Here is a 20,838-nt window from a genome sequence, read left to right as displayed (position 1 = left end):
ATGAGGCGCCAGGGCTGAGGCCTAATCATCGTCAAGCACCACGGTTGCTGTGATGGCAGACTCAATGTGTCCTTTGCTCCGGTGCAGGCTGTTATGGACAAAGCCTATGAGCTGTGTCACACAGGTGTCATGCAAGGCAGGAAGCTGTGCTTGTCTGACAGATTTACAGAAGAAAGGTAAAGGACAGATGGGAAAAGTGTCCGCAGAGCACAGACGCCCTTCCAATAACCCCCTTCTTCAGTACACGCCCTAACAGCCAGTGCACAACAGGGACACCTCTGACTCTTCAACTGCAGTTGACTGAAAATCACCTGTGGCAGCTCTTTGCCCCAGGATATCTTGGAAATCAGGTTTTCACATGCCATTAGTATATTTTTAACACTACATCATACAGTGTTTATAATACATAACTCAGTTACATATAAAGAACTACTATTTCATATGTTACCACAAAGGAATCTATGCTTAACCAAGGCAGGCTAATGTGAGCTGAAGGAACCTGACCCCTGTGGCCTCCCCTCCATTCAATGCTGTCACATGGCTTTCCTCCAAGTGATGGCTCAGGGCCTCAGGCTTCCGGCAACTTGTGAAGCCACCATATTCTCACTTGACTACAGAGGGAAAAGGGAGCGTTGGGGCTCCCAGGGGCGAGATCTAGAAAGAGGTACCCTTCCCAGCCACCCCAGCCGGCCATCCAGGCAACAAAGAGGAAACAGCAGGGCTGGGAACTGTGGCAGGGTACTCTCCCCACTGTGTATAGGAGACAGCTTGCATCTGATACATTGTTCACATTGTGCCTTCTGCCACTGTATAGTAGGCTGTTTGTATTTGATACATATTCACAGTGTGATACTATGCCACTGTGCATAGGAGACAGCTTGCATCTGATACATTGTTCTCATTGTGCCTTCTGCCACTGTGTGTAGTAGGCTGTTTGTATTTGATACATATTCACAGTGTGATACTATACCACTGTGCATAGTAGATAGTTTGCATCTGATACATTGTTCTCGTTGTGCCTTCTGCCACATGCTGTTTCTCCCCTTGAACATTTGACTCATTTAGACAAAGCTGGCAGGTTGAGAAGTGGAGGATATAACACCAAACCCTGAGTATTCCAGCTGAGCCACTAGTCCACATCTCAAACCTTTTGTTACTCTGCATTGAACTTCAGGAACATCACAGCTCTTGGGAAAGACTCACGCTAGATTTAGGCTTACCTTGCTGCTGCCTGTGGATCTGGTCTAGTGCTACCCGATCATGGCGCAGTCCCTGTGAGACTCAGGAGGACCCAACAATGGCAGAGTGAGCAGCCAGGCAGCTCTTGCCGGTCAGTAGCCGTCACCAGCCACTTGACTGTGGAGGGCCCAGGGAGATGGTTCAGTTTGTCAGTAAAGTGTTTGCTGTATAAACATGAGAACCTGAGTTTGGATTCTTAGCACCTACATAACAAGCCAGGTACCAAGCACACACCTATAAGCCTAACGCTGGGGAGGTAGGGACAGTACGATCCCTGGTGCAAGACAGCAAGCCACTAGTTGAACTGGTCAGCTTCAAGTTGAGTGAGAGGCCCTGTCTCTAAAAATAAAGTGAAGTGTAACTGAAAAAGAGACTCAGTGTCAACCTCTGACCTCCACATGCATGTGCAATCAGCAACCCTATCCTTTTAACCAAAAGCAAGGCCAAGTCTAACACTAGCTGCTATGGTGATAGTTGGCCTGACTAAGCTTGAAGACACACTCAGTACACAAAGCTGTGGTGTTGCTGAGATGAGACAGTTGCAGAAGCCACACCCCATCTATCAACAATGTCTGCTGCCTCCTTTATCTAAAGCACCAGTATTTCTCTGCTAAGGATGGAGGGAGTTTACATAACATTAAATGCAATTCTTTTTCCTCTTCTTAAAATGAGTGGAATGTGCAGCATCCACCCTCGAGTCTAGAAGTACTCACTCACACAGGGCGACCTTGTGTCCAGCCAAGGTTTATTGCCAAGGTTCCAGTTTATGCCCACGAGGCACGGCGAGGTTCCTGTGTGAGGCTGCAGCCTTTGGCTTCCCCTAACAGAGTTCCTGGCTCCAAGATCTATCCTGCGACTGATTTATTCCGCAGTTCCTTTTTCTCTGCATGAATCATATCCATGTTGCCAAAGCAAGAGTAGAAAGAAGAAGAAAAACCCCACAGACTTAGAAAAATTTTTAACAAGGTTAAGAGAAACAATCTTCAATACAGAAATGGATTTGTGATCAAATATCCATTTTGTAAAACTGTCAAGATTAAGCAATTGAATGGACAATTTGGTCTCCATGCCTCCATCGTGACTGAGGGCTGTGCACATACATGTGAACTGCATACTTCCCATCTGGCCACCCCACCGGACCCCAGGCCTTTACTGAGGACAAATCCCGGTTGGTAGGGTGATTTCCTCTCCTATACTGACACAATGCTTCATTAGGCCATGATGTAGCATTCTCTGCTTGCTGTTAGCCAGGAAAATAAAGAATGTAGCATAAGGTTCACGGTCGCCTTGAAGACAGCAAGCATGTCTCCCTTACATGAATGTGTGTGCTGCACTGATCCTCCTCCAGGCCTGCTTCCGCTGCTGCTGGGGCTGAGGCTCTACGAGGCTTCCATGAGGCTTGTATTAGCTTTTCCTGTACTCCATGCAACCCTCAAAACCGGCACTGTAACTGCTATTCATTCCACACACCCCCAGGGTGCTGGATCCCATACACACACACACATACACAGACACACACACATGCGTGCACACATATACACACACAGACACAGACACACATACATATACACACACACACAGGGGACTGCTCTTGATTTTTGTTTCTTGGGTTCTTTGATCGAGGTGGATTTTTAGCTACATTTACAAAGGAAATTAAGGTGGTTATAGGCTGTGATCAGGGACAGCTCTGGGTTCCCTCACACCCCTCAGAAACTATGAGTACCCAGTGTCTAAGTGTCTACACTTAGTAAGTGCTCTAAGTGTCTACAAGGCCATTTCCAAGTTACTGACCCACACCTCTAGGCACAGCATGCCTGCTGGGACCAGCTCTATGTGCCTGCATGGCTCGTGACAACTGGACACCTCCTCAGGGGTTGAGAGTCTTCTGTTTCCTCCTCCCATACCCAGCCTTGGATTCTTTAGGGACCTCACAGTACATCAGAGCTACTTAGCCAGAAAGCCCAATGCATCCTGTCCACTCTGGGCTGCAGAGGTGAAGAGCTGCCCTGTGAATCCAAGAACACCAACCACACTGGGTTTCTGGTGTTCTCCATGTACCAGGGGAATGAACACTGACCTTGGCTACAACGCATGGGACACAAAGATCCCCAAGCCTGTCATCTGAGGTCTCCTGACATTTGTGTGTGTGGCAGTTGACACACTAACTCTGGAGACCAGAAGCCACCTAGCTCTGAGAGCTCAGGACAAGTACAGGCAATCACATTTTGTAGCTGAATCACGTGAGTCGGTGGCCCTCGGGCTAGCAAAGGCCTCTTCTCCACTCTGCGAAGCTGTAGCAGCATGGGACCCTGGGGACAGGATAGCATATGATGTTCCGACAGTGAGGAAAGAAGGCCGGAGTAGTGTCCAGCTCCAGAGATATAAAGATACTCCCAGATTGTAAACAATAGCAACAGAACTTCTCTGAGAATTCTTGGCACTTAGTCAAGTATAAACAGTGATGGTTACGGGCAAGGAGATGTCTCAGTGTGTGAAGGCATGAGGACCTCAGTTTAGATGCCCAGTGCCCATATGAAACCGGGTAGGGTGGTCCATGTCTGCAACCCCATGGGACAGAAATAGATGGGTCCCAGGGGCTCAGCGGCCAAAATCTTGAATTCTAGGTCTCTGAGATACCCTATCCCAAAATATTAAGGAGAGAGCAAAAGAGGAAGATTCCAGATGTCAACCTCTGGCTTTCACACATATGCATAAAGACATGCACACTCTTATGCACACACAGGTACACACACATGCACAAACAGCTATATGGATATACAGGTGTAAACATACACATTCCCACACATATGTACATACAGTCATATGGACACATAGGTACAGACACACACATGTACACACACATGAACATACAGCCATATGAACACACAGGTGCAAAAACACATATGCATACACAACCCTATGGACACACAGCTATACAAACACACAGTCTCATACAGGCACATAGTCATATACACACATACATACACACACACACACACACACACCCCGCATGCACACATACTCCTCCAATATAGACATGAAGACGGACACACATACATGTACTCACACCCATATGGACACACAAATGCACACACAGGTGCACACACATACATACACACACACCTATATGTACACAGAGGTGTACACATACATACCAATATGGGCACATAGGTACACACACATACACACACATATATGGACAAACATGCATACACACACAGCCCCATATGGACACACAGGAACACATAGGTACACACACACACATACACACACACACACACACACACACACACACACACACGCACACGTCGGGTATGCCCTGAAGCAATGTCACGCTCAGATCTGTGCTGGCTTCCTTGTGTTTAGGTGGTTCCTCCTCCCAGGCTGCCTGGTCTGGGCTCTGTGTTTATAGGCAGGGTGGCAGGAAGGACATGACCTCTCCAGCTCATGGCGGGTTAAGCAGCCTGATTGAACGCTGCTGCTAATTAAGGGCCCCTCTTGTCTGGCAGGACCACCGGGGTACCTTCTGCACTTGTTCATGACCACTGCACCTCTCTCAGACATTAACTCTTGATGAGTACAGACAGGGGCCCAGCTGGTCCTCCGAGTCCTCCCAACTAGATAAATGGAAAGTAATCAGAGCTCTGCTGACTGCCAAGGGGAGAGGGGCTCTCCGTGACCTCTCGGTAAAACCCACAGTATACTTTTACTGCAGCTTAATTCTCCACACTGGGGGCAGGAATGGTGTGAGGAAGGCTGTGGAGATGACGACCACATCCGGGGTGAAGTCGACCTGGAGAAGGGACTGCTGAAGGAACACAGAAGTGACTTTTGAGGAAAACTAATTCCTCCATGAGCAAGATATTTTCAGATACGCTGTTTCTCCCCACAACACTGCACAGACCCCAAACAGCTCCTAGAATGGTCTGAAAACAGCATGATGTTAAACCCTTCAAATGTTAAATCCTTATTTCCTATTGCTTACAGAGGAAGCCTTCCTTAAGGCTAGACTTGTGGCCCCAGTGTCCAGCCCCTCCTTCCAACTACAGAAAAGAGGAGGCAGTGGTGTTGATCATCTCCTGGTTCCTGTGGCCTGGCAGGGCTGTGCTACGTGCCTGTGGCTCAGGGTTTCTCTCCGTACTGTAATCCTGGTGTCGGCCTGGGCCACAGTCACAGGCAGGCGGGGCTGGGGAGACCCCTCCAAGCTTGTCTCTCTCCCTTAGCTCTCTGGAGGCTGTCAATCACGAGGCCTTTGCCATGGGCTCCTACAGCTTGTCAGCCTGCTTTTCCAGGCTTCCTTTAGCTCTCTGGGACAGGGAGAAAGAGTCTATGAGGGCAGGGAGAGGAGGGGAGGGGAGAGAAAGGCGGCAAGCAAGTCAGACAGAGCGAAGAAGATGCCACGCTCTCGTTTGTAACCCAGTGTCAGGAATGGGTTGCACTGTGTATACTTGATTTGTTAGGACGAGTCACAAGAGCCCACCTCAGGTGAGGCAAAGGCTTACAGAGAGTACCAAGGGTAGAAGGCAGAGGCCCCTGGGCTGACACAGCGGCTCACCACAGAGGGACTCTTCAGATATTGAATGAACCAGGGCCCAACCTTCCGTAATGAGCTCCTAGAAACTACATACAACTACACAGCAAGGTGATGTGCAAATGACTAAACAGCAAGATCCACATGTAAACTACACATGACCATATAACAAGGTCACATGTAAACTACATACAATTACACAGAAAGGTCCACATGTAAGCTACATATGACCATACAACAAGGTCACATGTAAACTACATGGGGCTACACAGCAAGGTCACGTGTAAGCGACATATAATTACATAGCAAGGTCTACATGTAAACTACATACAACTACATAGCAAGGTCCACATGTAAAGTACATATGACTACACAGGTCCATGTATAAACTACACACAACTACACACAGAAAGGTCATATCTAAACTACATAGAACTACACAGCAAGGTCCACATGTGAACTACACACAACTACACACAGCAAGGTCATGTGACAGGGCACACTTCAACATCATTGCTTTCACCCTTGTCGTTCTTCATGTCCCATAGAAGCAGCATGGCGTCCTATCACAGACGGAGCATTCAGCACGGAAAACTTGTGAGGCCCAGGCCAGGGTAAACTAATTTTCAGGCACAGCTGTCCAGAACTGACCACTCTAAGATGCCAACTGTTGGTGGCTGTCCCTTCTTATCACATATGTTCAGACTGCTATGGCAGCTGCTGGCACTGGACTCTGCAGGGGAACTGCATGCTCAGGGTGCACCCTCACAATAGAAAGCACCACCGGCGTGCTGGCTTTGCATGATGGAAAAATTCTGGATCAAGCACTTCTCAGCATGATCCTACTAAGGAATGTCAGTTACAGTGTGACTTTGCATCACTTAGGAACCGCAGGTGAGCACTTCCGGGTCCTGGCAATACTCAGTTGCATTAAAACAGACAGTAACAGACATGTATCCAAGCAGTTTTATGGTCTTACATCACAACACTACAGATTTAGGAAATCTAAATGAGCTGGATGTGATAGTATAAATCATTAACCCCAGCACTTGGGAGACAGAGGCAGGTGAATCTCTGGGAGCTCAAGGCCAGCCTGGTCTACAGATTGAGCTCCAGCCAGGGCTACATAGTGAGACTCCCATCTCAAAACATAAGTAGGTAAGTAAATAAATCAGTTAAAAACTAGTAGAATAAATATAAATTTGGTGATGGTACAAAATGAGAATGCAGAGAACTAGTGTGTAGCATGTTTACATCCCAGTAGTACCTAGAAGGTACATTTTGTAACAACTCCTCTGCACTGTGGAAAATGGAAGGGCAGAGAAGAGCAGGACGAGGAAGCATCCACAACTCTACCACCAATGATATTTTGGTAAAACTGGTAAGTAAATAAATAAGCTTGTTTTCTATAGTTGGAGGAGGAGAAGAGGGAGAAGAAGGAGGCAGAGAAAGAGGAGAAGGAAGAGGAAGAGTATGAGAAGGAGGAAGAGAAGGAGGGGAGGAGGAGGGGGAGAAGAGGAAGAGGAAGAAGAAGAGGAAGAAAAGGAAGAGGAGGAAGAGGAAGAAGAAAAGAAGAAGAAGAAGAAGAAGAAGAAGAAGAAGAAGAAGAAGAAGAAGAAGAAGAAGAAGAAGAAGAAAGAAGAAGAAGAAGAAGAAGAAGAAGAAGAAGAAGAAGAAGAAGAAGAAGAAGAAGAAGAAGAAGAAGAAGAAGAAGAAGAAGAAGAAGAAGAAGAAACCAGCATCACCACCACCACGCTGGAGTTTGCTGCTGTCTTCACTGCAGGGTGTGAGCAAGTTCTCCTGCTAATAAATGTTCTTCAAAACACCTGTTCAGGGAGGCAAGCCAGCTCAGCAGGAACAGGTGTGCTGGGCAGACCTGGTGATCCGAGTCTGATCCCTGGAACTGTGGGAGCAGAGAACCAACCCTACCTACAAGGTTGACTTCTGACCTCCACATATGCGCTGTGTCATTTACACCCCACCCCACCCCCACACAAGATCAATAATAAATAATTATAAAGAGAGGAGGGTGGATGACATGCCGGGGTAGTGCACATGTGTGGGGGTGTGCATGCACGGGTGGGGTAGTACGTATGTGTAGTAGGTACATATGAGTATACATGCATGTGCGAGCGTGTGCGAACGTGTGCGAGAGTTGGCAGGGCCTCTCACTCAAACCCAGACTTGAATGATCAGGCTTGTCTATCTAGCCAACTTGTTCTGGGGATCTCCCATTTCCACAGCCACTTGGCATTTACGTGGTGTTGGCGGGCCAACATTGGCCTCATCCTTGATTGCAAGCACTTTACCCACTATCTCCCCACACCCCCAAAACCTGATTTACAATGGAAATTTGGATGGTTCATCGCTTTGTTATGACTTAATTTGTAAAAACTGGTTCCTTTTGCTTGTTTTAAAAAATTAAAATCGTATCCCTCGGCTCCTCATTTCCTGCTTCTTAAAAATTACTGGGATATTCATTTCAATTTCTCTATTAGCTTCTTAGTTGTGTTTCTTTATGTCTTTAGGTTATTGCACCAGGGCCCACAGTATATGCTGTAACTTTTTATAACCCTCAATAGTCAATATTGTACCACTTCCTGTATGATGAAGAAACCTTAGACCCGCAGAGGCCCGTGCCGGCTGCGTTAGGCTGGAGTTGTTACGTGTCCCGCATCTACAGATGTTATAAAGCCCATGAGGCAGTGGAATAATCCTTGCTCTAAATAGTTATGTGGTTAATCAAAAAATTAAATTCGGGAAAAGCACATAAAGCAGTATTTTGTACAAACAGTTCATTTCCAGTTTTCGTCATGGCCCCTGCCAGGACCTGAGTTCCCCGTGGCGTTATGTCCTCTCCCTCACAGAGGTCCCTTTAGCCTGTGTCACAGCGATGGTCCACTGGTGATGAACTATGAACTTTCTTTGAACCAAAAATGCTTTTATTTCCCCTTCATTCAAGAAGGATGTGTCTCCTAGAAGTCAGAGTAGAAACTGTTCTCTTTCAGGGTTTCATAGAGACACGGTCTCGGTCTGTTCTGCTCCCCTGGTTTCTGATGAGGAGTCTAAAATTAATCAGCTGCTAGTATTATCTTGTATTATTTCTGTCCTCAAGGCTTGCTTGCTGCCTTTAGTTTAACACTCTGAAAGAATCCCCCTGGATTTCAAATGCCACCTTTCCTGCTTGGCACTCTCTGAGCATCTTGTATCTACAAGTTTCTATTTTTCATTGATTCCTTTAAAGATTGCTATCAATTCCTTCAATTATTCCTTCTGCTCCACTTGCCCTTTCTTTTGCTTCATTTCCTCTCAACTATAACTACTAAGTGATTTATTTTTTAATTTGAGATAATAGTAGGGGTTGGGACAGAAGGCCCTAGGTTCAATTCCCAGCACTCCCTGCCCTCCAATAAGAAGGTAACACACAGGTATCGTGACTTTATTTTCAGCCCCAGAATTTCCAATCAATTCTACGTTTGATCACTTCTCTTCTTCCCCATCTCCCCTTCCTGTGGGAATGGGGTGTGTGGGGGGGTGGGGGTCTTAACGGCATGGGCTGTCTGCTGTAGCTCACCTCCAGGCTGGGCTCAAGCATGCAGGCATTCTCCTAGCTGCCCTTCCTCAGTCAGAACGTTGTACTTATCTAGCTTTGTTTCCTGAGTACCATGAGCGTTAAACTGTGGAGGATCTGGGGTTTGCTACTTTTCTTCTTATATTGCTGCTTCTTTTGCTCTGACTGGCAATTCCCTGGGCTGAGTCCAACCTGCAATTTCTGTGTCTTGCAGAAAACAGCTCCAGGCACAGATCAAATCCATCTGAAGTGCCTAGAGGCTCTATGGCTCAAAAGTCAACGATCAATGGGGACAGAACTTGGGGTTCCCCTGGCTGGTTCTCTCTTTCCTCATCATGTCCTCTGCACTGGACCCTATACGTACTCCTGTATCTTTCTACCCTGACCTGTGTGGAGGGTGCCTCCCACCTCAGTCTACCTTCTGGCCCCTCACTTGCAAGTAGCTGCTAACATTCAGTTTCCACCATCAGTTTTGGCTTGAAGGAAGACTGAGGAGAAATAGCTGTCTCCTCCCCTGTCATTCTCCGAGGTAGGCGTTTCCTAATACCATGCTTTACTATAGGAAATCAAATCCTTGGGAAATGAGAACTGCAGAGATAGTACGAAGTGGCTGATTACAAAGCTGAACTCAGGTATGCCTGGGAGATCCATCTGTGGCACAGGGAGAAGAATTAGCCAAAGAGATACAAGGGGAAACGGAGTTAGACCAGCGGTTCTCAACCTTTGGACTTGAACGACCCTTTCACAGTGGTTGAATAGCAGACATCCTGCATATCAGATATTTACATTATGATTCAAAACAGTAGCAAAATTACAGTTATGAAGTAGCAATGAAAATAATGGTGTGGTTGGGAGTCACCACAGCATGAGGAACTGCATTAAAGGGTCGCAGCACTGGGAAGGCTGAGAACCACTGAGTTAGAGGAATGAGAACCTGCCTGAAGGGCTCTCACCGGCCAAGCAAAGAGAACGAAGCAGTAGCCAATTATATCACGTTAGATAAAAGCACACTGTTACAGACTACTGCTTGAAGGAAAGAAAAAATAAAACTTCTTATTCTGAAAATTATTCTTTACAGAACATTAGGTAAAGAATGGGGGACTAATAATAAGAAAAATCACCAATTTACAAGTTCAAGAAATCAACTCTGGTTATTGGAGAGCCAAGTCGCACCTGGCATTAGAAGAGCAGACTTGGGGGCAGGGCAGGTGGGGATGGGGGTAGCTAGCTCATGTTAGTTTAAGACTGTGGCGGGTTGACATTTTCTGTCTTAGTCACTATTCTGTTGTCATGAAGAGAAGCCATGACCAAGGCAATGCTTATAAAATAAAAGACTTAGCAGGCGGTGGCTTGCTTACAGTATCAGAGGCTTAGTCCGTTACCATGGTGAAGAGCGTGATGGCACACAGACAGACATGCACGTTGCTGGAGCAGCAGCTGAGAGCTGCATCCTGATCCGCAGGCAGCACACAGACTAAAACTGGTCCTGGCATGGCCTTTTGAACCCCCCGCCCCAGTGACATACTCCCTCCAACAAGGCCACACCTTCTAATCCTTCTAATCTTTTCAATAAGTTCTACCATTCTGGTAACTGACCATTCAAATATATGAGACATTGGGGGCCTTTCATATTCAAACCACCGTGCCCTCCTTTAGGAAGCGAGGTGAGACAGATCTGGTACCAGGAGGTGGAGGAGAAATGATCATCTCATGTAGCCAGGAAGCAGAGAGATGGGAAGGGACCAGGACCAAGTTAAACCTTGGAGCCCCTCCCTCTGCCCTGGTTCCCCCCACCAGGCCCCAGCTTGTGAAGTGCCCACCATCTCCCAAGGTAGCAGCTGGGGGCCAAACCTTAACCACACAGCCCAAGGAGGGCATTTCAGGCTCGGATCTGCGCTATGACAACGGCTTACCCGAAAGGGAGTGTCTATACATGATGGAGGAGCTCACACTTACTGCCTTCACCAACAAGGCAGACTCTTATGCTAACAAGACTGGAGTGAGCGGCACCTTGTTGGCTGGAGGGGGGGTGCGGGGGGGGGGGTGTTAACTTCTGCCATACAAGACACAGTCAAATGAATAGCCTAGAATATTCCTCAAGACTGGCCTCCTCACATAGCTGGTGTAGTTTTTTCTCTTAACCTGATTAAGGAAACATTAAGCACTGCAATGCATAACTGCGGCTGCACCTTGGTTAGAAGCACACAGCCACACAAGACACTTCATATGGCTGAAGAGTCTGAGCGTGCACTGCACACCAGCGAGCCAGTGTTTCGATGTGCAGCATGCCCACTCAGGAGAGAAGCTTCGTGCAGAGGCAGCAGGAGCAGTAGTTCCTTGAAGCAGGTGGAAATGTCAATCACTGCGGACTCTGTGTGTGCTGTATACTGATGTCCATTATCCCATTCCTTTAACTTTCCAGAGTGTTTAAATTCGTACTGAAAAAATTGGGAGGAGAATCTTTTCTACTCTGTGGTAGAAACTGGGGACTGAATCTGGAGTGGAGTGGTTCTCGTGGTTCATCTCGTCATTGCACAGAGGTGACAAGCTGGTTACTTTCCATGACTCTGCTTTGACAGTGCCCAGATGCAGAAAAGTGACTCCAGGTGGCACCTCCCTATCCCAGGCCAGCAGGACGTTAACTCTGCTATGAGCAGCCCCAGTACGAGGCACTCCAATGGTATTAATTACTTATTCCTGATGTCCCCACCCTGACCTACAATATACCAGATACCAGAGAAAGCACAGGGGACAGATAAGACACTTTGCCAGCCTCCAAGGGACTCTAGTCTCTGGCCGCAGAGGAGATAGGAAGCCATTACAAGTCAGTGGGACTAAAGGGTGATGACTCAGGACAAACACTGGGGCGCATGTCAGGAAAGAGGTGGCACTCTGGGGACACCGTTTTGTTCAGGACTCCCCAAGAGCCCAGTGGACAGATGTCCCCTACTGCCTCAGGAGGGCAGGAACAGTTTCAAGCACACAGGTTAGATGTCTAGCCTAGGAGACATAAGGAGTTCCTCCTCAGCCTCCCTCTGTTTTTTAGTGCTGCAAACAAAGCACTGTAGTGCAGTGGCTTATAAAACCCCACCGTTGGTCTGACTCACACCTGCACTGGCTGGGGCAGCTCTATTGGGGACGAAGAACACACCAGCATGACACAGTTATGCCATGGTTACAGACTGCCAGGGTGGTGGTGGTGGTGGAAACCGTGGCCAAAGCTGCGCGAGATTCCATTCCTCTTCATAAAGCTGTGTGGGCTTCTACACAGCACTCCAAGAAAGTAGATGTGGACGCTGTCAATCGCTTAAGACCCAAGGCTGGTATGCCGGCGGTCAAAGCTGCCCGGAGCCCGGCAAACTCAAGGAGGGGAGACACATAGGTAAATCTTATTTTGAAATAACCCTGCTTTAAAGGGGAGAAAGAAGGAAGGAAAGAAAGAAAGAAAGGGGGGAGGAAGGAAGTAAAGAAGGAAAGAAAGAAAGAAAGAAAGAAAGAAGGAAAGAAAGAGAGAGAGAAAGAGAGAGAGAGAGAGAGAGAGAGAGAGAGAGAGAGAAAGAAAGAAAGAAAGAAAGAAAGAAAGAAAGAAAGAAAGAAAGAAAGAAAGAAAGAAAGAAAGAAAGAAAGAAAGAAAGAAAGAAAGAAAGCATCTTGCTGTGTAGGCCAGGCTGGCCTTAAACTCATAGGGATCCTGCCTCAGCCTCCTAACTGCTGGTATTACAGGCATTTGCCACTTTGCCCAGTTTTGAATGTTCTAAGTAGGTAAGGGTTAAAAGGATACATTTACTTTAAACCATTAAACACATATACATCGCTATACAACCACATTGTAACATAACAAAAAGGATCTACTTAAGAGTTAAAAAGATACATTTACCTTAAACCAGCAAACATACACATCAATATCCGGCCACATTGTAACTCAACAGTCTTTGCTACCTGGAACTTGATACAAAAACACAGGCTTCCCTTACAAAGTCAAGCAAGGGCTCTAGAAAGAATGCCCATCATTTCACAGTATAAGAACCAACTTTAAACCAAATGCTCCTCTATCCTACATTCACCATTGCTTGCATTCATCCAGGCATGAAGGGAATAGGGAAAGGAATCAGATGTGATTATCATTCTCAAATAACCAACACACGGCAGGGAGCCAAAGGTTGCCCAGTGAACTCTGAGGGATGGGATTCATCTGACGGTGGGTGGAAGGTACGAGTTAACCAGCGCTCTCTCAGGTACCCTGGCAGGGTCGGTATACATCTCCACTTCTCCCTTCTCTAGCTCCTCTTAGCATTTCTACCTGGGCATCCTGGTCATAGGTCCTAGCAAATAGCACAATCCAAAATCCACATTAGCACAGAGTGCTTTTAAGTTATACAACCCCAGTGGAGTCAATATAACTTGAAAGACAAATATTAATTTCATACAATATTTTAAATTCAAAGCTTTATTAGATAAAATCATTAAGAGACAGCAAAATATTTATACATGAAACAAATCCAGAATAATATATGTAAATCAAATGTCATGTTGTAAGTCTTTTTTTTTTTCCCCTTGAGACAGGATTTCTCTGTTATAGCCCTGGCTGACTTGGAACTCACTCTATAGACCAGGGTGGCCTCAAACTCAGAAATCTGCCTGCCTCTGCCTCCCAAGTGCTGGGATCAAAGGTGTGCGCCACCACCGCCCTCATGTTATAAGTCTTAAAATAGGGATAATAAAAACAGATTTTAAGAAAGGTTTAGGTCGGGGATGCAGCTCAGTTGATAGAGTATGCTAGCATCCAGGAAGGCCTGGAGTCAATCCTCAGCACCACATGTGCTAGGCATGGTGGCACAGGCCCGTAATACCAGCACTGAAGTGCATTTGTGCACAGACAGGGAGGTTCAAGGTCGTCTTTGACTATGCAGATAATTAGAGGGCAACCTAGGATACATGAGATCCTATCAGAAGGGAGGGAGGGAGAGAGGGAAGGAGGGAGGGAGGGAGGGAGGAAGGAAGGAGGGAGGGAGGGAGGAAGGGAAGGAGAGAGGGAGGGAGGGAGGAGAGATGAATGGAGAGAGGAAGGTAAACTGGTTGAAAATCTTAGTTCCAGATTCTCCAGCATGCTGCCAATGGAGGGACAGAGGCTCTCCTGGGGACTTAGGCATCCATGGAAAATATCTAGATTCCCTGAGACAGTCATGATGTACAAGAATATGGGGAGCATGTGTGTGTATGTGTGTGTGTGTGTATGTGCACGTGTGTGTGCACATGTGCATGTGCTGTGTGTGTGTGTGTGCACGTGTGTGTTCACAGAGGTCTCTGTCCCACTCTTGGTATCCATGTGTCAACATTAACTTTGGACCCTTCAAAATGCGTGCTTCCAGAGATGTCGCCTGTGACCCCACTTGCTGTTGATACCTAGGGAGATCGTGAATGACAGGCTAGGAGTTGGGGCTAGCACCCATAGATGGGGCCGCCAGGTGGACACACAGAAACTGGCCCTGCATGGCTACAAGGTACTTAGTGAGGTGGAGGTTTTATGGAATCACTCGGTCAAAGAAGTATCTCTCAATAGAATGAAATTTAAAGATGGCAAGTTTTCCTAACCAGGCCAGCTCCCAAATAATTGGCACAAGACCTATAAACTTTAAGCACAGTAACTGAGCCGCCATTCCTAACCCTCTATGCTCTCTTAGCTGCTCCCCAGTCACACACCCGAGTTACTTGTGTTTTGTCTCTCCTTGGCTTGCTCTGCTCTGCTCTGTGTGTGTCCTCAACAAGTCACATGGTGACTCCTCCTCATGGCAACATCCTTCTTCCTCCACTGATCTCTCACCGTGGCCCTTCCTGGACCCTCACCTGCCTCACGGCAAACTCCTGCCCTGCTCTTCTCTCCAGACCGGAAGTGCAGACTTCCTGCCTCCTCTACCCATCATTGGTGGTTCAGCCCTTTAGTGACCAATCAGAGAGAATTGGGGGTCATCTTTTACTCCACACTGATACTGAAGATTCTTCAATATTCAAGGCCATGCTGTGCCCCAGCACAGAAACCAGCGTCTGAGTACAGAGCAAAGACCCTCCCCCAATATCTCTCTATGCTCCTCAGAGTCTTATCAAGTCAGCAGTAACAGGCCCCCAACAGATTTCACAGAGACAAGAAAATATCCGCCCTCCTCAGCACTAGCTCTGCATGTCCTATCAGACAGTCATACTAATCAAACCCAGAGTTCATGTCACTTTGTATCGTGCATGAATTACTGTATTTACTGGATTATTTCATCAGTATTGTTTGGTGGCTTCTGAGACAGGTTTTATCCAGTTTGTCTTAAGACAACTCTGAGCCTGCTGCCTCGGCCTTCGGAGTACTGGATGGCAGGTGGGTATCACTGCGCACAATCTATCATCCACTGCCTGTTAGCTGTGGAGTAAGACACAGCCCAGCCCACATGAGGCAGAGGGCTTAGGACACTAATTAACAGTTAAAAGTAAGCCACCCAGTACAGGTTCTATTATTTTGAATTAAAGTGTTTGCTTAAAATGTTGAGAGAACTCCTCAAAAAAAAACCCAAGTGCCACTTACCAATTTTAGAGAGTTTAAAATGGAAAGAACTGTCCGGGTGAAATGGCTCAGCAGGCGGCGGCAGCCTCACAACCTGGAGCCCATAAGGACCAAGTGCCTCAGTGCCCTTCTGTAATCCCAGGATGCCTGTGCTGAGAGGCAAGGCAGAGACAGCAGAGGCCCTTAGGAACCATCCTCTGCTTTCTCCATCCTCTGCTTTCTTCATGGGCTGTGGCAGGCGCGTGTGCACACACACACACACACACACAGACACACAATTTATCACAGTGACTAACAGAAGAGAGGGAGAAAGGACAAATTAAAATTTTCACATCTTAACATTTTCTTCCTCTCAAAGGGAAACAAGTCATATAGACAAGAAGCTCTGAGTGTCACGCTACACATCTTGCAAATATGTAAAGCACATGTATACGTTTTTCTGGTCTTAAGGGCGTCACTTCGGCAGATTATAAATTCACTCAGCGTTCCTCAGCACCAGCATCTCGGTCCTAAGCAACGCAAACACGCTGCCCAAACAGCCAGGGTTCTAAAGCCCCCACTTCCAGGTCTTCCACCACATCATTTCCTGGATAATCTCTCTCATGCCCGAGGCCCAGAAACACACTTCTTTGTGCGACACAGGTCATCGTGCCAACAGCAAAAATTCACCCTGTGAAAGGATGAGCTATTCAACTGAGTCCTGGAGGTACTGACCAGGGCTGTCCACCTCCCTGGGGGTAGGGGGAATCATGGTAGAAGCAGATGCTGAGAAAACTGAGGCCATTTTTAGTTAGAAGGATGGGAGGTTCAAAGACCAAGTCACATGCCGGCTTCTTGCGAACGATGCCAGCACTTGGTGCCAATGCAATTATGAGTTGGAAAGTGCGTAATGAGCAAAGCAGCCCATAACTCCTCTCGGAACCTGTATGCACAACTTATTAAGTGACATTAAAAGCAAAACTCATGGAGCACGCTGGAACCTACGCTCCAAGGCTCGCTGCTTTGGGGCATTTGAGTCAAACCCCCTCATCTGGAAGTACCTAACAATGAGAACCGTTGGGTCAGGCGCTCCTGGAGAAACAGCTGCGAGCCCTCTGCCTAATGAGGTGACAGGGCCAGCACTTCAGGTGGCTCCTCCAGGAAGAAAGCCCAAGACTTAAATCTAACGTAAGCCTAACGTCCCAACCTGCAGAAAGGAAAACACTCTTACGTGGGTGTTTTTCTCTTCCAAAATTTTCAAACTGCCAGCTCTCCCACCTAAAGCCACCTGGTGGAAAAACATGTCCTCATGCTCAGTGGGCTTCCCTGGAGAGCAGGGACCAGCTCACTTGGGTCTTTAGAGGCTTGACAGAAATTTTCCCTCAGGGTCTCCAGCTGCCACCTCCTAACACACGTGACCACCGAAGCCAGAGGGCACTCACTGACGCCTCGGAGGACCAGAACTCATCCCTTTCTGGACTGTCACTAAGGAATCAAGGTGAGTGGATGACTCTGCTAAGTTCACACACCCCATGACCCATAGTGGAACTTCATTCCAGCTGTACAGACGACAGGATTTCCTTATCCCCAAAGGCTACGTGTTCAAGGCTGCATTGAGAGGTGAGGGCATCTCAAGGGGCTTGGGGGGCTGGTGGAAGGCCTTTCATAGAGGTACCTCTGATAAGGATCCTGGGACTCTGGCCCTTCTTCTCTGTTTCACTTTCTGGTCTCCAGGTGAGCAGCTTCCTCCAAACACGCCTGCCATCATATTCTGCCTCACCACAGACCCAATGGGGCCAAGCGGCCATGGACTAGGACAGTGTCTCTCACCCTTCCTAATGCAGCTCCTCATGTTGTGCTGACCCCAACCATAAAATTATTTTCGTTGCTACTTCAGAACTGTAATTTTGGTAGTGTTATGAATTGTAATGTAAGCACCTGATATGCAGGATATCTGATACTCAACTCCAGTGAAAGGGTTGTTTGACACCCCCAAAGGGTCATGACCCACGGGTTGAGAACTGCTGAACTAGAACTTCTAAAATCATGAATCAAAATAAACCTTTTCGTTTAGAAGTTGATTGTCTAGGCATTTTGTCACAGTGATGGGACACTGACATAAACGTGAATTTCCGCTAAACAACGGTAGTATGGATGGCCCTGAATTAGGAGGGCAATGATGCAGAGCAGACCAGGTCTGTAGACAGACACAGCCACAAGTCTGACCCAGGCCTTACGATGCTAAGCTACAATGCATCTAAGTCAGGCCTACTAAACACATTTCCTCTCACCTCCCTCCTTCCTTCTTTGCTTCAATGAATTCCAATTTTAACATTTCTTTTTTCCTTGTCACACTTAAAAATTGTGTCTGTCCCAAGTGTCCCCATCTTGGGGCACTTGGGATAATCCCTGCCTATGCACCTGTGTAAAGCAAGATGGCAGCTTTGTGGTTATTTCTCAGTTCCCACATCGTTCTGGCTGGAGCAGGGTTTGTCTTCGTATCTCTGAGGTATCATGTAGACCAGGCTAGGGGGTCTGGAAGCTTCCATGTAAGTCTCCTAGACTGTCCAAGATGAAGATCTTCCATCTTGAGGTGGAAGTGCTGAAATTACAGAGAAAGCCCCTACACCTGCTGTTAAAAAAAAAAAAGGTTCCAGGGATCAAAAACTCAGGCCTCCAGGCTTACTTGACAACCACCTTGGCTCACATCTTGACAGCCTCTAAATTTTCAACTTAGGATATTTTCAACTTAGATGGCCTAATGATCTAATGATAGTGATTAAAAGTTAAAACGTATCTTCCCCAATACAGTCTAATTGGTGCATGGGGTATACTTACACTAAAGATTTGTCCCATGTTTATCTGAAACTCAAATTCAACAAGGTGTCTGGTATTTTCTCTGGAAAGTCAGGACACAAATATTCAAGATGGAGAAGGAGAAATGAACGCCCCATCCTCCTTTTTAGCAATCAGCCTAGGAAGAGAAAAGGTGGCACCTGGGAAGACGGGAGGGGGCTGAGGGGAAGGGAGTGAGGGTACAATGTAGGCGTTCTCGATCCCACCATCCCGTTGGTGCTTCTCAACCTGAGCATCACTCCAGATATGGCTTGTTTAATACATGGCCACTGAGAGGTGGGGCCAGGGCCAGGCGCCTGTCTTCCCTTCTGAGCCCATCTTTCCAGACAAGATGGACGCTCTGGTCTCTGGCTCCATCACTTTCTGAAGCCCAACTAGGCAAGGGATGGTGGAGGTGGTCCTCTGTAGAGGAACTCGCCAGTGAGCACTGAATCTCCAACACGCCCATCTTAAATTCATTTAATTCTGCCTCCTTACCAGGGAGAAACTACAAAAGAGGCAGACTTGGCTTCAGGGACGGAAATGGTGGTCGGAGTTGGAAGCAACGCCCATGGCATGGTTACAGTATGCCAGGGCACACTGAGGCTCTGGAGTATTCGGCAGCAGTATGCATGCTTTCTTTCCTTCCACTGGGATGTCCCCAGCAATAACCGCTACTCGTGGACATATTTTCCATGTAGAACACACAGAGCCTACAAGTCAGTCTGACAGTTGGTGTAGAGCATATGCAGTTGCTCGCCAGAGTCAAAGGCTCAGGGCCATATTCTTCTTTCAGAGAAGATGAAGGAGAAAACGACTCCCAGTCCAAAGCTGACACCTAGTTTTACCACTGTGCCCACCACACTTGGATCCCACTTCCTGCCCAGGTCTTACCCTGAGATGTCCCCCATCCACGGCACCCTCAACCACAGCACACACTCCCACACTCCCTCCTGCTTCTGACAGTGTTGGAGTTCAGGGCTGGGGAGCTGCTGTGTGGTAAAGGGCACTTGCTGTTTTCTAGAGGAGCTGGGCCTCATTCCCAGCACCCAGGCAGCCCACAGCTGTCTGTGAGCCCAGCCCCAGAGTATACATTGCCCTTGCCCTCTTCTGGCCTTCTGAGGCACCAGGCACACACATGGCGCACAGACATGCATGCAAAGTGCTCATACACATAAGAAAATAAACAAATCTTAAAAAGAAAAGAAACTAAATATAAATATCCCATCTCTTCTGAGTTTCCTTGTAGCTTCCCACTGTGAGAAACTGCCACTCTTGTCGGACGCTAAGACGTTTGACGAGGGTTCCGATCCGAGGCACACACAGACACGGAGCAGATAAACCAAGCAGCTTTGGTCACGCATGCTTCCTGCATCGCTGAGACCAGCAGCACATGCAAAACTTCAGTGTGAGAGCCTCTGCTGGTGTGGACAATCCACAAACACAAGACACAAGCCAGCAGGATTCGTCGGACCGGCGCCCTTCCTCATGATCACCGCAACCATAGCACCAACTCTCTGAAATGCTTGTTAGGAAGAACCAGCTGGTCCACACAGCCTTCTCCAGTCAGTCCTAAATACATGCATGTAAAGTCATCTTATAAACAGCCCACTGTTTATAAGTAATAAAATAGCTAATTTCAGAAAAGTATCTTTTTATCCTCATGAAAAATGGCTGCTTACCCCCCAAGCCCCACCAGAAAATTTCCCAGAAAGATACAAAAGTCACAGTTAAACTTGTTTACACTATTTGCCACACTCACAGATAAAAGCAGTAACCATTTTAAAAGTCCCTTTCCTGTGGATGATTCTGCCTCAGACTGGAAGGGCCCAGTACAAGGCTGCAGCCGCGGCTCCTGTGCTGACCTGAAGAGATGCCACTGCACTGCAGCTGATGCCCTACACCTCAGCACAGAAGTAGTCAACCCTCCATGCCCGGGAGCTTTGGAAAGAAGGCTTAATGGTGACTGACGCCTCCACGGAAGGCCAGGGACAGCTGCCCTGATGTCCAAACTCCAGAAGGATTTAACTTATTTTCTTCATCTACCTGTTTATTTGAGGTGGGATCTAGCACAGACGAGGCTGGCTTGGATTCCCTTCATAGCTGAGGGTGACTTTGAACGTCTGATGCCAAGAGCTG

At 47.4% G+C, this 20,838-nt stretch overlaps 1 protein-coding gene and 1 pseudogene across 5 annotated transcripts in view; both read right to left on the bottom strand.

The window, feature by feature from the left end:
- Window positions 1–20,838, bottom strand: part of Hlcs (holocarboxylase synthetase) — a 191,303-nt gene that overhangs the window by 29,442 nt on the left and 141,023 nt on the right. The window lies entirely within an intron of this gene.
- On the bottom strand, window positions 19,374–19,610 carry LOC127666266 (MICOS complex subunit Mic10-like; annotated as a pseudogene).

The sequence above is a fragment of the Apodemus sylvaticus genome, chromosome 15, assembly GCF_947179515.1.
Source record: "Apodemus sylvaticus chromosome 15, mApoSyl1.1, whole genome shotgun sequence".
In the NCBI taxonomy this organism is placed as follows: domain Eukaryota; kingdom Metazoa; phylum Chordata; class Mammalia; order Rodentia; family Muridae; genus Apodemus; species Apodemus sylvaticus.
Note: the sequence above shows the minus strand (reverse complement) of the source record. Positions and strands in the feature narration are given on the sequence as shown.